Raw genomic sequence first — 10,635 nt, 5'->3', positions numbered from 1 at the left:
TCAAGTGGTAAAACCTTGTAGTTTAACTACTTTTGTATAAATTCCTCTAAAATCCTAAAATATGTGTTTCCTATGAGAACTGAACCACCTCGGCTACTGCTCTTGCTCTCCGTTCTCCCCACTGTTAAACGTAAGATCCTTCATCTGGGGGAGCCAGGCCGTAGGAACCAGAACGATGTCAGGACTGCTTATTGGGAAGCGTAGGAGGGGAAGTGGCAGCCGGCGGGTTCCAGCTGGGCTAAGGCCTGGAGCCCGGGCGCCCTCTAGTGGGCTGAGGAAGGAAGTACATGGTGAGTTTGGCGATCGTTGACCAAATATTTTAACGCAGAGGTTGCCCTGAGATACGGGAAGCGTGTGTCTCCTGAGGAAGGGACTGAACAGGATCAAGGTGGCTTCTTGGAGGAGGTGATCCCAGTGGGGCAGGAGACAGTATATTCCAGGAATGGGAGGTTCTTTCTGGCTTTCTCTTCCTCTTGAGCTGGGCTGCTTTGCTTTCTAGCCAATTATTGCAAAGCTTTCTTCTGATTGCTTCCAAGGTCGAAGCCTGCTTTGGCCTCCGTTTCTCCTTGTTGCAAATTCAGCTCTACTCTTTTCTCTTTCTTTGTGTCTGCTGTGGAGGTGGTCCCTGATCTTCCTGCCATGGGGACCACCATCTCTCTCCACACCTGCTCCATCCTGGTTACCATGCTCCCCCATCCAGCTGGACTGAGTCATCACAGCATGGAGCCTCCTTTGAACTCATGTGCCAAACTTTATCAAAAGTCAGAGCCAAGGGAATGCATGACCCTGGGGGGCAGTGGCTTTATCTCTGGCCACACTTTGCCCTTTCTCTTTGGGCTCCATGACCCTCTTTTGCCTTCTCCCAGGGCTGGTGACTGCCACCATCCCTGTAACCCCAGAGCCTTTGCACATGCAGTTCGCTCTGCCTGGACCCACCCCCTGCCCGATGCTTTAATTCCTGGTCAGATCCTTCCGATCTCAGCGACACGAATAAGCCAGGCTTCTCGTTATTACACGTCACCGAACACCCAGAATTGGGGGCCCCGATCTGTAAGCTCTTTTCCGAAAGCAGCATCTTCCAGTCCATTGTCAGGAATTATGCTGACATGATGGTTGTTGAGACTGAGGAAGCAGTGTGAGAGCCAGACCTCAAGCCAGGTAGATTACCCATGAGCCTCCACTGCTGGGTGCCAAACCCACCTGCCCCTAGGATGTCTCCCCTGATGTTGACACCTGCTGACACCTCTAACTGGGCTTTTGTTAACTGCTGTACTTTCATGTACTGAGAGAAGAAGAGTTCTCTTCATGTCCATCTCCTCACTAGAGGGTGGGCACTCCAGGCCAGGGTCTGTCTGGGTTGTTCACTCTTGTCTCCACAGTGCCTGGCCTATGGTTGGTACTGTAACCTGAGGCAGACCCTGCCCTGGCCTTTAGAGTCTCAACTTAGGACCCCTCTCCTTCACTGGTTTGCAAGTCCAAGTACAGCCTCAGTTGCCCAATGAAGGAGCCACAGGTGGGATAGAGGCCCAAGAATGGGTTTACACAAAAACTATACGTGCTGCACATCAAGTGTGTGCCCCAGGTAGTACACACACAGGTGTGCCTTTGTGGATACCCTTGAGTATTGGGTTCCCTGCCGCGCGTGCTCGTGTGTATGAGAGAGAGAGGGAGGTTGTTTGAGATGGGTGAGAAAGAGGGAGAAAGGGAGGGAGAGGAGAGATGGAGATTGGGAGGGAGATGAGAAGGGGCATGAGATTGTGAGACATTGAGAGAGCTAGATATTGTGAGGGGTAACGAGAAATTTTGAGAAAGACATTGCGTGTGAAAGAATGAACGTTTGACAGAGATGGTGGTGGATTGATCAGGAGAGACTGGGAGAGGGAGAGATGGTGAGAGAGACATTGTAAGAGAGAGATTGAGAGAGAGGCTGAGAGACTGAGAGAATGGTGGAGAGAAAGATTGAGAAAGAAATTGAGAGGTGGAATGAACAAGAGGGAGAGAGAGAAAGATAACTGAGTGAGGCCAACAGAACCTAGGGTCCTTTTCCCGCAAGGCAGGGGGCCCCCAGGGCCAGGTGATTTGGAAATATTTGGATGGCCTGGCCCACAAACAGGAAAGGTTCGCCTCTTGTAAGTGACAAAGGCTGTGGTGTGTGTGCACGTGTGTGACGTTAGGCTGGGACAGTGGGCTCTTGGAGATGGGTCTTGAACATGGGGTGCCTGCATGGTCACAGGGTAGGAGGAGATGCTACTGACCCCTCCTGGTCCGTGCTTCCTACCCCTCTTTGGCCAGGACACACAGATGGGAGCTTGCTGAACTGAAGATACCCTTGAGTGCCTCTGTGAGCTTGCTGTGGAGGGGCTAGAAGGGGATGGGCAGTTGGGGCCGTGATTTATGGGAGGTGCTGGGCATAGGAGTCCACACCACAGATGCCTGGAGAGCAAGGCGGGCCAATCCTGGGAGCCGTCAGCGGTTGAGTGCTGCGATGTGTGGGGCTGTGCTCTCCACCATCTCCTCCCAGCTTCACTCCCATCCCTGAGGCTGGTCTTCTAGTTAGCAGATGCCCCCTGGGAGGAGGGTGAAGGGCTAAGCGTAGGCTCAGCCTGCGGGGGCTCCAGGAGGGCCTTGGGTTGGGGTCTGAGGACAGATCTGGGGATGGGGGCGGCGCCCAGGTCGCTGGTGACCTTCCACCCAGCAGTTCTGGAGGCCCTGCCCCCGCATGGTGTGTGGGCATATGGGATCTGCATGTACCCGGAGTGGGTGTGGGGGGTACCTGGCTGGGAGAGGGGTGTGTGTGCACGTGCTCTGGGGACTCAGTGACTGCTGGGGGCAGGCCTGGCTTGGGGGGTCTTCCCAACCCAGACCTGTCTCCCAGGAGACAGGGAGGCTCTTCTTCAGCCATCCCAGGAGGAATTCTGTGTGGCACTGCCTCCTGGGGTAGCAGACTAGTCTCACCAGGCCCCTGGTTCCTGGTGACAGAGCCCAGGAAGTGTCTAGGAGCCTGGAGAACCGGGGCAACACAGCTGGAGTGGAGGGTGCCTCCCCGCTCCTATCTTCCTGCTCTGGCCCTGAGGACACTGCTGGGCTGCCCTCCCTAAGTCCGGGCGTTTGTGTCACAGGTGGGCCCTTTCCTGTCCTGCAGGGAGGCTCACCCTGGAGGGCAGAGGGGGCCTGGGAGGCTCTCCAAGGACATCAGGGCCCTCAGGTCTCCCTGGGCTGGGGGGACTATGGCCCTGAAACATCTGGCACTTGGGTGGGAAGCACTCAGCAGTGGTGTTTGTGTGCCTGTCACATATTCACTTGTCTGTCCCTAGCTGCTCACCTGTCACTCCCATCATCCCATGCCAGTGCACACTCTCTACCTGTGCTGTGCAGGTGTGCCTGCCTGTGTCACATACACCTGCCACTGGTTACATGACTGTCCCACAGAATCCACCTTACCTTCCTGAAGTTACCTGCCACACACCAGTCACAGGCACCTGTGTGACCCAGCTGGCTTACTCCCTTCTCTGTGACGGTGCCTTGGCCATCAGCACCCTGTCCACGGTGGAGTTGCAGACACTGAGGGTAGAGCTCAAGCTCAGGGAGAGGCATTTCACCGGCCCGACGTCTACCCAGCCTCCTTCAACCCCAGATTGCTTTGGGAACTCCCTCTTCCACCTGAGCAGCAGTGCTAGTGAGGATTTCCAGGCGTCTTCAGCTGGGCCCTCTGCCTGGCCCGTGGCCTGGTGTGGCCACATTCCTGAGCTGTGTGGGTCTCAGCCAGGAGCTGCTGTCCTCCCAGCCAGATGGGGCCTTTGGAGTCTCAGCCTGTCCCGAACCAGCCCTTCCCGTTGTCCTGCTCAGCCTGGTTCAGCTCTCTCCTTTCACACAGCCCGCTCCGGTCTCCCACGACACCTGGGTCAACTGTGACCCCGGGGATGGGGGGATCACTGACTCTGGGGAGGGGGCCTCCCATCAGGGTGGGAACAAGTTCTCACGGGGGTGGAGAGAGTCCCACTGCCAGAGAGGTGTGTCTTCAGAGAGGCAGAGGGCTGTTTCCATGATGGAGGAGGTCAAACAGCAGCCCCGTACCTGCAGCCCGGGAGGCAGAGAGGCTGCTCCCCGTGTGTTGTGTGGGAGCCACGCGTGTGGGTGAGGGGCCGCAGAGTCTAAGGGAAGGTCACAGGAGCCCAGCCTGGGGGTGTCTCACGGCGAGGGGTCGGGGGGAAGACTGCATTTAGCTCTGATATGGACTGACTCTCCCTCCCACCCTCTCTTCTTTAAAAACTATGTGTCTATATTTAAAGACTTCGTTATACTTGGTCTGATTGGAAGACAAGAATACCTCATTGGCTTTGGGCCTGAGCACCTGGGTGGATGCCTTCCATTGTCCTGGAGGGCAGGGCAGGTTCACGTGGGTGCATAAGTAGAAAATTCTGTTTTGCCCTTTGGAGAGGCCTGCCGTGTGGAGCATGTGAGTTTGGAGCTCAGGGGAGACGTCAGGGCAGGAGATACACGTTTTGGAGCCATGTGTGTATAGAGGTATTTGAAGCCATGGATGAGGTCATGTGGAAGGAGGATGAGATCAGGAAAGAGAAGAGGCCCAGGCCTGAGCCCTGGGGTGTTCCCGCCTGTATCCCTCAGCAAGGGGGATGGAACAGGGGTACCGGTGAGGCAGGCGGGCAGGGGGAGGGGTTAAGGTGGCATCAGAGCAGCCAGCTCTTTCAAGCATATCGGGCAGAGGTGCAGCAGCTGCAGGGGCTGGGGTCAGGGTGAGTTCTCTTAGGACGCCGAGGCCTGTCTGAGGCTCCCTGCCCATGTCTGTAAGAGCGTGTACACTCCATGTGGGCATTCCCAGGGTTGTCTTCCCCACCGGACCCTGGTCCGCATGGGGACGGGGGTGTCTGTGACTGCAGTGGTCACAGCTGTGTCCACTTGGAGCCCAGCGTCCCCAGCCTCCGGTGCTGGGGGATGTTGGTTAAGTGGTTGAGTGAAGGGGTCAATATTGTAAAGCACTTAGAACACTAACAGGTGCATAATAAATGCTCAGTAAAAATGAGTCACTGTTAGCTGCAGACTAGGAAGTAGCTGAAGACGGGGTGACGGTAGTTCAGGAGGCCTTGCTCCGGGGCCCACGGGAAGCCACAGTGCCCGGCTGTAGACTGGACCAGGGTGGCGGCTCCAGGTGCCGAGGGATGGAGGGGTTGGAGATGCCCAGCGGCACCATGCAGGTCAGCTTCGTGTTGCCAACACTGCAGCTAGCCCCCGAAACTGGACCGTGTCACCATCCAGGAGCCCACAGCTCCATTACTACCCTGAGCCCAGGTGAAACCAGGAGCGATGCAGGAGGAAGGGGCTAACTTAGGAAAGGAGCCTTATCCAACGCCATCAAGACGGTGTCTCTCACACACTCATCCCCCCAGCCTGGATGACGTCTGCAGAAAGCGCCGACAGCTTCACTCTGATGACGCAGCCCCGGGGAGAACGTTAGCTGAAGCGTGAAAGTCACTGGAGGCCTTTCTGACATCCTGTCGGGCCAGACAGGCGTGGCTCACCGCTGGGTGAGGGAGGCATAGACTCTTTTAGGCCAGCTGGACCCTCAGCTCAGCGTCACTGAAGATGAGTGTCAGAGCTGCAAACGATGTTTGGAGATCTCAGAGCCAATGAAGGAGGGTGACACTGAACAGCTACAGAGGGACTAAAGGAGCTGGCACTGGGGGAGGAGAGGCTGACCACGAGCTGGAAGAAAAGAACCGTGAGACGGTGACAGAAAATCTTAAGGATGTCCAGGTTGAGGCTGAGACTGGATCCAGAGGCAGCTCAGTATCAGAGGGAATACGGTGAATTTAAACGACAACAGCTGGAAGGATGTAGAAAACCAGGTGCGTTCTATTCCTGGGGAGTGGAGCAAGGTGAATGCTGCTGGGGGCCGGATGGCGTTGCTACCCGTGCCCTGGCCGGTAGACGGGTTTGAAGCTTTAGAGGTTTCTGCGTATTTCCAGTGGAGTCTGGAGTCTCAGACATGTCTGAGGAGCCGCTGTTGTACTGGTCTGGGGGCTCCTTTTTTCTTTGACTATGCAGTGGGGCTTTCCTGGGCTGTGCACAGCCGTTCAGAGAAGGGGCTGAAAAAGATGAGACATCCATTTATGTCTTCCTTACAGGGTGGATGTGGAGAAAGGCAAGAAGGAAGACGCAGGAGGCAGCGGTGGCTCCTGTTCTACTGAAACCCAGTTCAGCTCTGCGGAACAGCGGACAAAAGGTCTCAAGTTCATGCTGTTGAATCTTAAGTGGGGCCGTGCTTGGGTATCCTCACAGTCTTATAATAAATGAACTCCTTTTTTTCCTTAGGAAGATACTTGCCTAAAAGACTTACATTTTTTGTTTTGTTTGCAAAAAAAAAAAAAAGTTTTAAATGAGATTCAGGTGATATCAAACAGCACGTGTTTACAATCCCAAAAAAGACAAAATGCAGAGAAGCCACTTTATTTTAAAATATCCTTTGATAGATAGTTTCCAGAGCGACAGCAGCCCCTGTATAGGGACCAGCCCTTTTCATAGTTTTGACTCTGAACCCCATGACTTCCTTTTCCTCCTTCCCTTCAAAATGACTAACTTAAGTTTGCTTTTTTTTTTAAACCTCAGTTGAATTGAAACCAATGTGTTTTCACTGGATTTTATCTCTCTCAACTTCCTGCACTCAAAATATGGAATGGAAATTTTTGTCTCCATCGAGATGATGAAATGTATGAGCCACATGTTGGATGACGTGAGAAAATGACATATAAGCTTTGCCTGGCTACCATATGATGTGGTCAGAAGCTCGAAATTTAACACGCCTCTCTCGGTTCTAGTACTGAATGCCCGCTCTGCCCTGTGTTAGAGATATGAAATGGTGTTGGGTACTGTTTGGGTACATACTATTATGTGTAATAAAAGATTTGCTGTAGTCCGAAAAACAAAAGTGAGTTACTGTTATCACTAAGATGAGTCAGTATAGAGTAAGGCATTTCTACAGTTTGTACCTGAGTCCCTGTGTGGGACAGTGTCTGTGTCACTTCAGCAATGGTGTGTATGACTCTGCACGTACATCCTATGTCCGTGAGACCTGCCACTGTAAGGCTAGGGGGACATGTGACTCAGAGACCAGGCATGGTGTGTGAGGACCGCCAGGCTTCTGCTTTTGTGGCCCCAGCTAGTCTGGTTTTGAGGTCACAGCAGCATCCCTGGCTCAGGTCAGCTCTCTCCTGAGAAGGGGCCACTGAGCCAACTGTAGACCCTCTGCACATTGCCCCAGGACCAGGGCCCTCTGACCAGCCCTCTCTGCAAGTCCCACCCTGGGTCACATGGCCGTTCTGCGTCTCTTCCCCTCTTTTGTCTGCTTCGGGAGCCCCATCTCACCCCTTGGTGCTGCTCTGAACCTTCTTTGCCTGGTCCCGCTTGTCTCCCTTCCAGCTCTGCTCAGGGCTGGACCACAACCCTTCCTCACCCTCCATCAAAAGGAAGTGTGGGCTCAGTTCCTCTTTCTCCTTCTCCAACAGAAACTCATTGGCCTGCAGCAGCCCTGGCCTCCTCCTTGCCATGATCACAGGGAGAGTGACTCGAAAGCATTTTCAAGCTGTCCCCACCCTAAAGATGCTCCCTAGACCCGGAGCCCTTTCCTCTTCCTCTCTTGCCCTCCTTTTTAAAATTTTATATTGAGAAATATATTATGGCCACTGAGGCTAGAAAACACAGGTTCAGTTTGAAGGAAAGAAGAACACATGCCAGTGGATCTATTGATAACTTCCTAGCTGGAGAAGTAGAACGTAACCAGCACCCTCCATGTGCCCTGCTCTGAACACCTCTCCCTTGGTTACCCTCTCAGGTGGAGCTCTCATGCCGAATCATGTGTCAATCACTCCTTTACTTCTCTATATTGTCTTACCACCTATTCATGTATGCTTAAACAATTTGTTGTTTACTATGGAGTGCTTTGGGGTTTTATATTGATTGAATCATCCTAAATGTTTTCTTCTGTGTTTACGTCCTCTGCTCACCCTTACATTTTAGCGATTCATCCATGTTTATGTGTTGGTTTAGTCATTCATTTTGATTACTGGGTAATAGTCCATTGATGAAGACACCATAAACGATTTCGCCATCGTACCGTGATAGCTGTTTGGAGTTGTTTCTATTTTATAGCTTTTAGAGAACATATCTATGCATGTTCTTGTACGTTCTTGTCTTGGCTCACATATTCAAGAGTTTCTCTAGGATATATACCAATGAATCATAGGGTATATATGATATTTCACTTTTCTAGATATTGTAAAATCATTTTTCAAAGTGGTTGTAATAACTTACATCCAATTCAAATTCAAGATTACAGAATTTTTACTTATTTTCTTCTACTTTACCTCTACTATATTACATCTAATCCATATTATATATGCATTCACCTATATCACATTTTTTTCTTTTTTCCCCCATATCACGTATTTTTAAGGAGTTTATACTGATCCTTCAAATTCAGGACTACAGCATTTTTACTTAACCTCTTTGCTCTTCTTTGCTACAAATCAAGTGTTCTGTAATATCTATGTTTTCTTCTAGAAGTTTTACGATTTCAGGTCTTACATTTAAGTCTTTAACCCATTTTGAGTTAATTTTTGTGAGCAGTGTAAGATAGGCATCTAGTTTCATTCTTTTGCACATAAATATGCAGTTTTTCTAAGACCATCTATTTTTTTTTTGTTTGTTTGTTTTTTGCAGTATGCGGGCCTCTCACTGCTGCGGCCTCCCCCATTGCGGAGCACAGGCTCCAGACGCGCAGGCTCAGCGGCCATGGCTCACGGGCCCAGCCGCTCCACGGCACGCGGGATCTTCCCGGACCGGGGCACGAACCCGTGTCCCCTGCATCGGCAGGCGGACTCTCAACCACTGCGCCACCAGGGAAGCCCTAAGACCATCTATTATTGAAGTAACTATCCTTTCCCCATTGAGTATTCTTGACTTCTTTGCCAAATATTAGTTGCTCTCATGTACATAAGTTTATTTCTGGGCTGTTGATTCTGTCCCATTGGTCTATGTGTCTGCTTCTATGCCAGTACCATAATTTTTTTTTTTAAGATTTTTTTTTTTTGATGTGGACCATTTTTAAATTCAATAAGAATTTGTTACAATATTGCTTCTGCTTTATGTTTTGTTTTTTTGGCCCCAAGGTATGTGGGATCTTAGCTCCCTGACCAGGGATTGAACCTGCACCCTCTGCATTGGAAGGCAAAGCCTTAACCACTGGACCGCCAGGGAAGTCCCAATGCCAGTACCATAGTTTTTTGACGGCCACAGCTTTGTAGTATAGTTTGAAATCAGGAACTGCGATGCCTCCAACTTTGTTCTTCTTTCTCAAGATTGCTTTGGCTCTTCAGGGTCTTTTGTGGCTCCATATGAATTTTAGGATTGTTTTTTCTATTTTTGTGAAAAATGCCATTGGAATATTGACAGGGATTGGGATTGAATTTATAGGTAGCTTTGGGTATTATGGACATTTTCACAATATTAATTCTTCTGATCCATGAACACAGATATTTGTATCCACTTATTTGTATCTTCTTCAGTTTATTTCATCGATGTCATAGTTTTCAGTGTGCAGGTAGTTCACCTCACTGGTTAGATTTTATTCCTAATTATTTTGTTTTTGTTACTATTATAAATGGGATTGTGTGCTATCCTTTTCAGGTAGTTCATTGTTAGTATTTAGAAATGCAACTGATTTTTGTATGTTGATTTTGTACACTGCAACTTTACTGAATGGACTAGTGTTTTGGTGGAGTCTTTAGGATTTTCTGTATGTAAGATTATATCATCAATTTTACTTCTTCCTTTTTAACTTCCAGTACTGTGTTGAATAGAAGTGGTAAGAGTGAGCACCTTGTCTTGTTCCTGATCTTAGTGGAAAAGCTTTCATTTTTTTCACCATTGAGTCGATGTTAGCTGTGGGCTTGTCACATATGGCTTTCATTTTGGTGAGGTACCTTTTCTCTGTACTTAATTTGTTGAGAGTTTTTATCATGAAAGGATGTTGAATTTCATCAAATGCTTTTTCTGCATCTGTTGAGATGATCATATGATTTTTACTCTTTCATTTTATTAATATGGGGAATCACATTTATTTATTTGCATATATTGAACCATTTTCATCCCAGGGATAAATACCACTTGATCATGGCATATGATTCACTTAATGTGCTGTTGAATTTCATTTGTGTATATTTTATTGAGAATTTTGCATCTATATTTATCAGGGATTTGGCCTGTAGTTTTCTTGTAGTGTCCTGATCTGGCTTAGGTAATGCTGGCCTTGTAAAATGATTTTGGAAGTGTTCCCTCCTCTACAGTTCTTGGGAAGAATTTGAGAAGGATTAGTGTTAACTCTTTTTTTTTTTAATTTTTATACTTTTATTTTTAATTTTTATAAATTTATTTATTTATGGCTGCATTGAGTCTTTGTTGCTGCACGCAGGCTTTCTCTAGTTGTGGAGAGCGGGGGCTACCCTTCCTTCCTTCCTTTGGTGGTTAAGTCAACGTGTCCCACTCACCTCTAATATCTCTACAACCCAGGTGACAACTTTGATCCATCCAATTAATGGGGTTGATGCTGAGGCATGACAGCGT

At 49.5% G+C, this 10,635-nt stretch overlaps 1 pseudogene; it reads left to right on the top strand.

The window, feature by feature from the left end:
• Positions 1-73: 73 nt before the first annotated feature.
• On the top strand, positions 74-6,395 carry LOC137215566 (beclin-1 pseudogene; annotated as a pseudogene).
• Positions 6,396-10,635: the final 4,240 nt, after the last annotated feature.

Source organism: Pseudorca crassidens, chromosome 20, assembly GCF_039906515.1.
Source record: "Pseudorca crassidens isolate mPseCra1 chromosome 20, mPseCra1.hap1, whole genome shotgun sequence".
Lineage (NCBI taxonomy): Eukaryota > Metazoa > Chordata > Mammalia > Artiodactyla > Delphinidae > Pseudorca > Pseudorca crassidens.
Note: the sequence above shows the minus strand (reverse complement) of the source record. Positions and strands in the feature narration are given on the sequence as shown.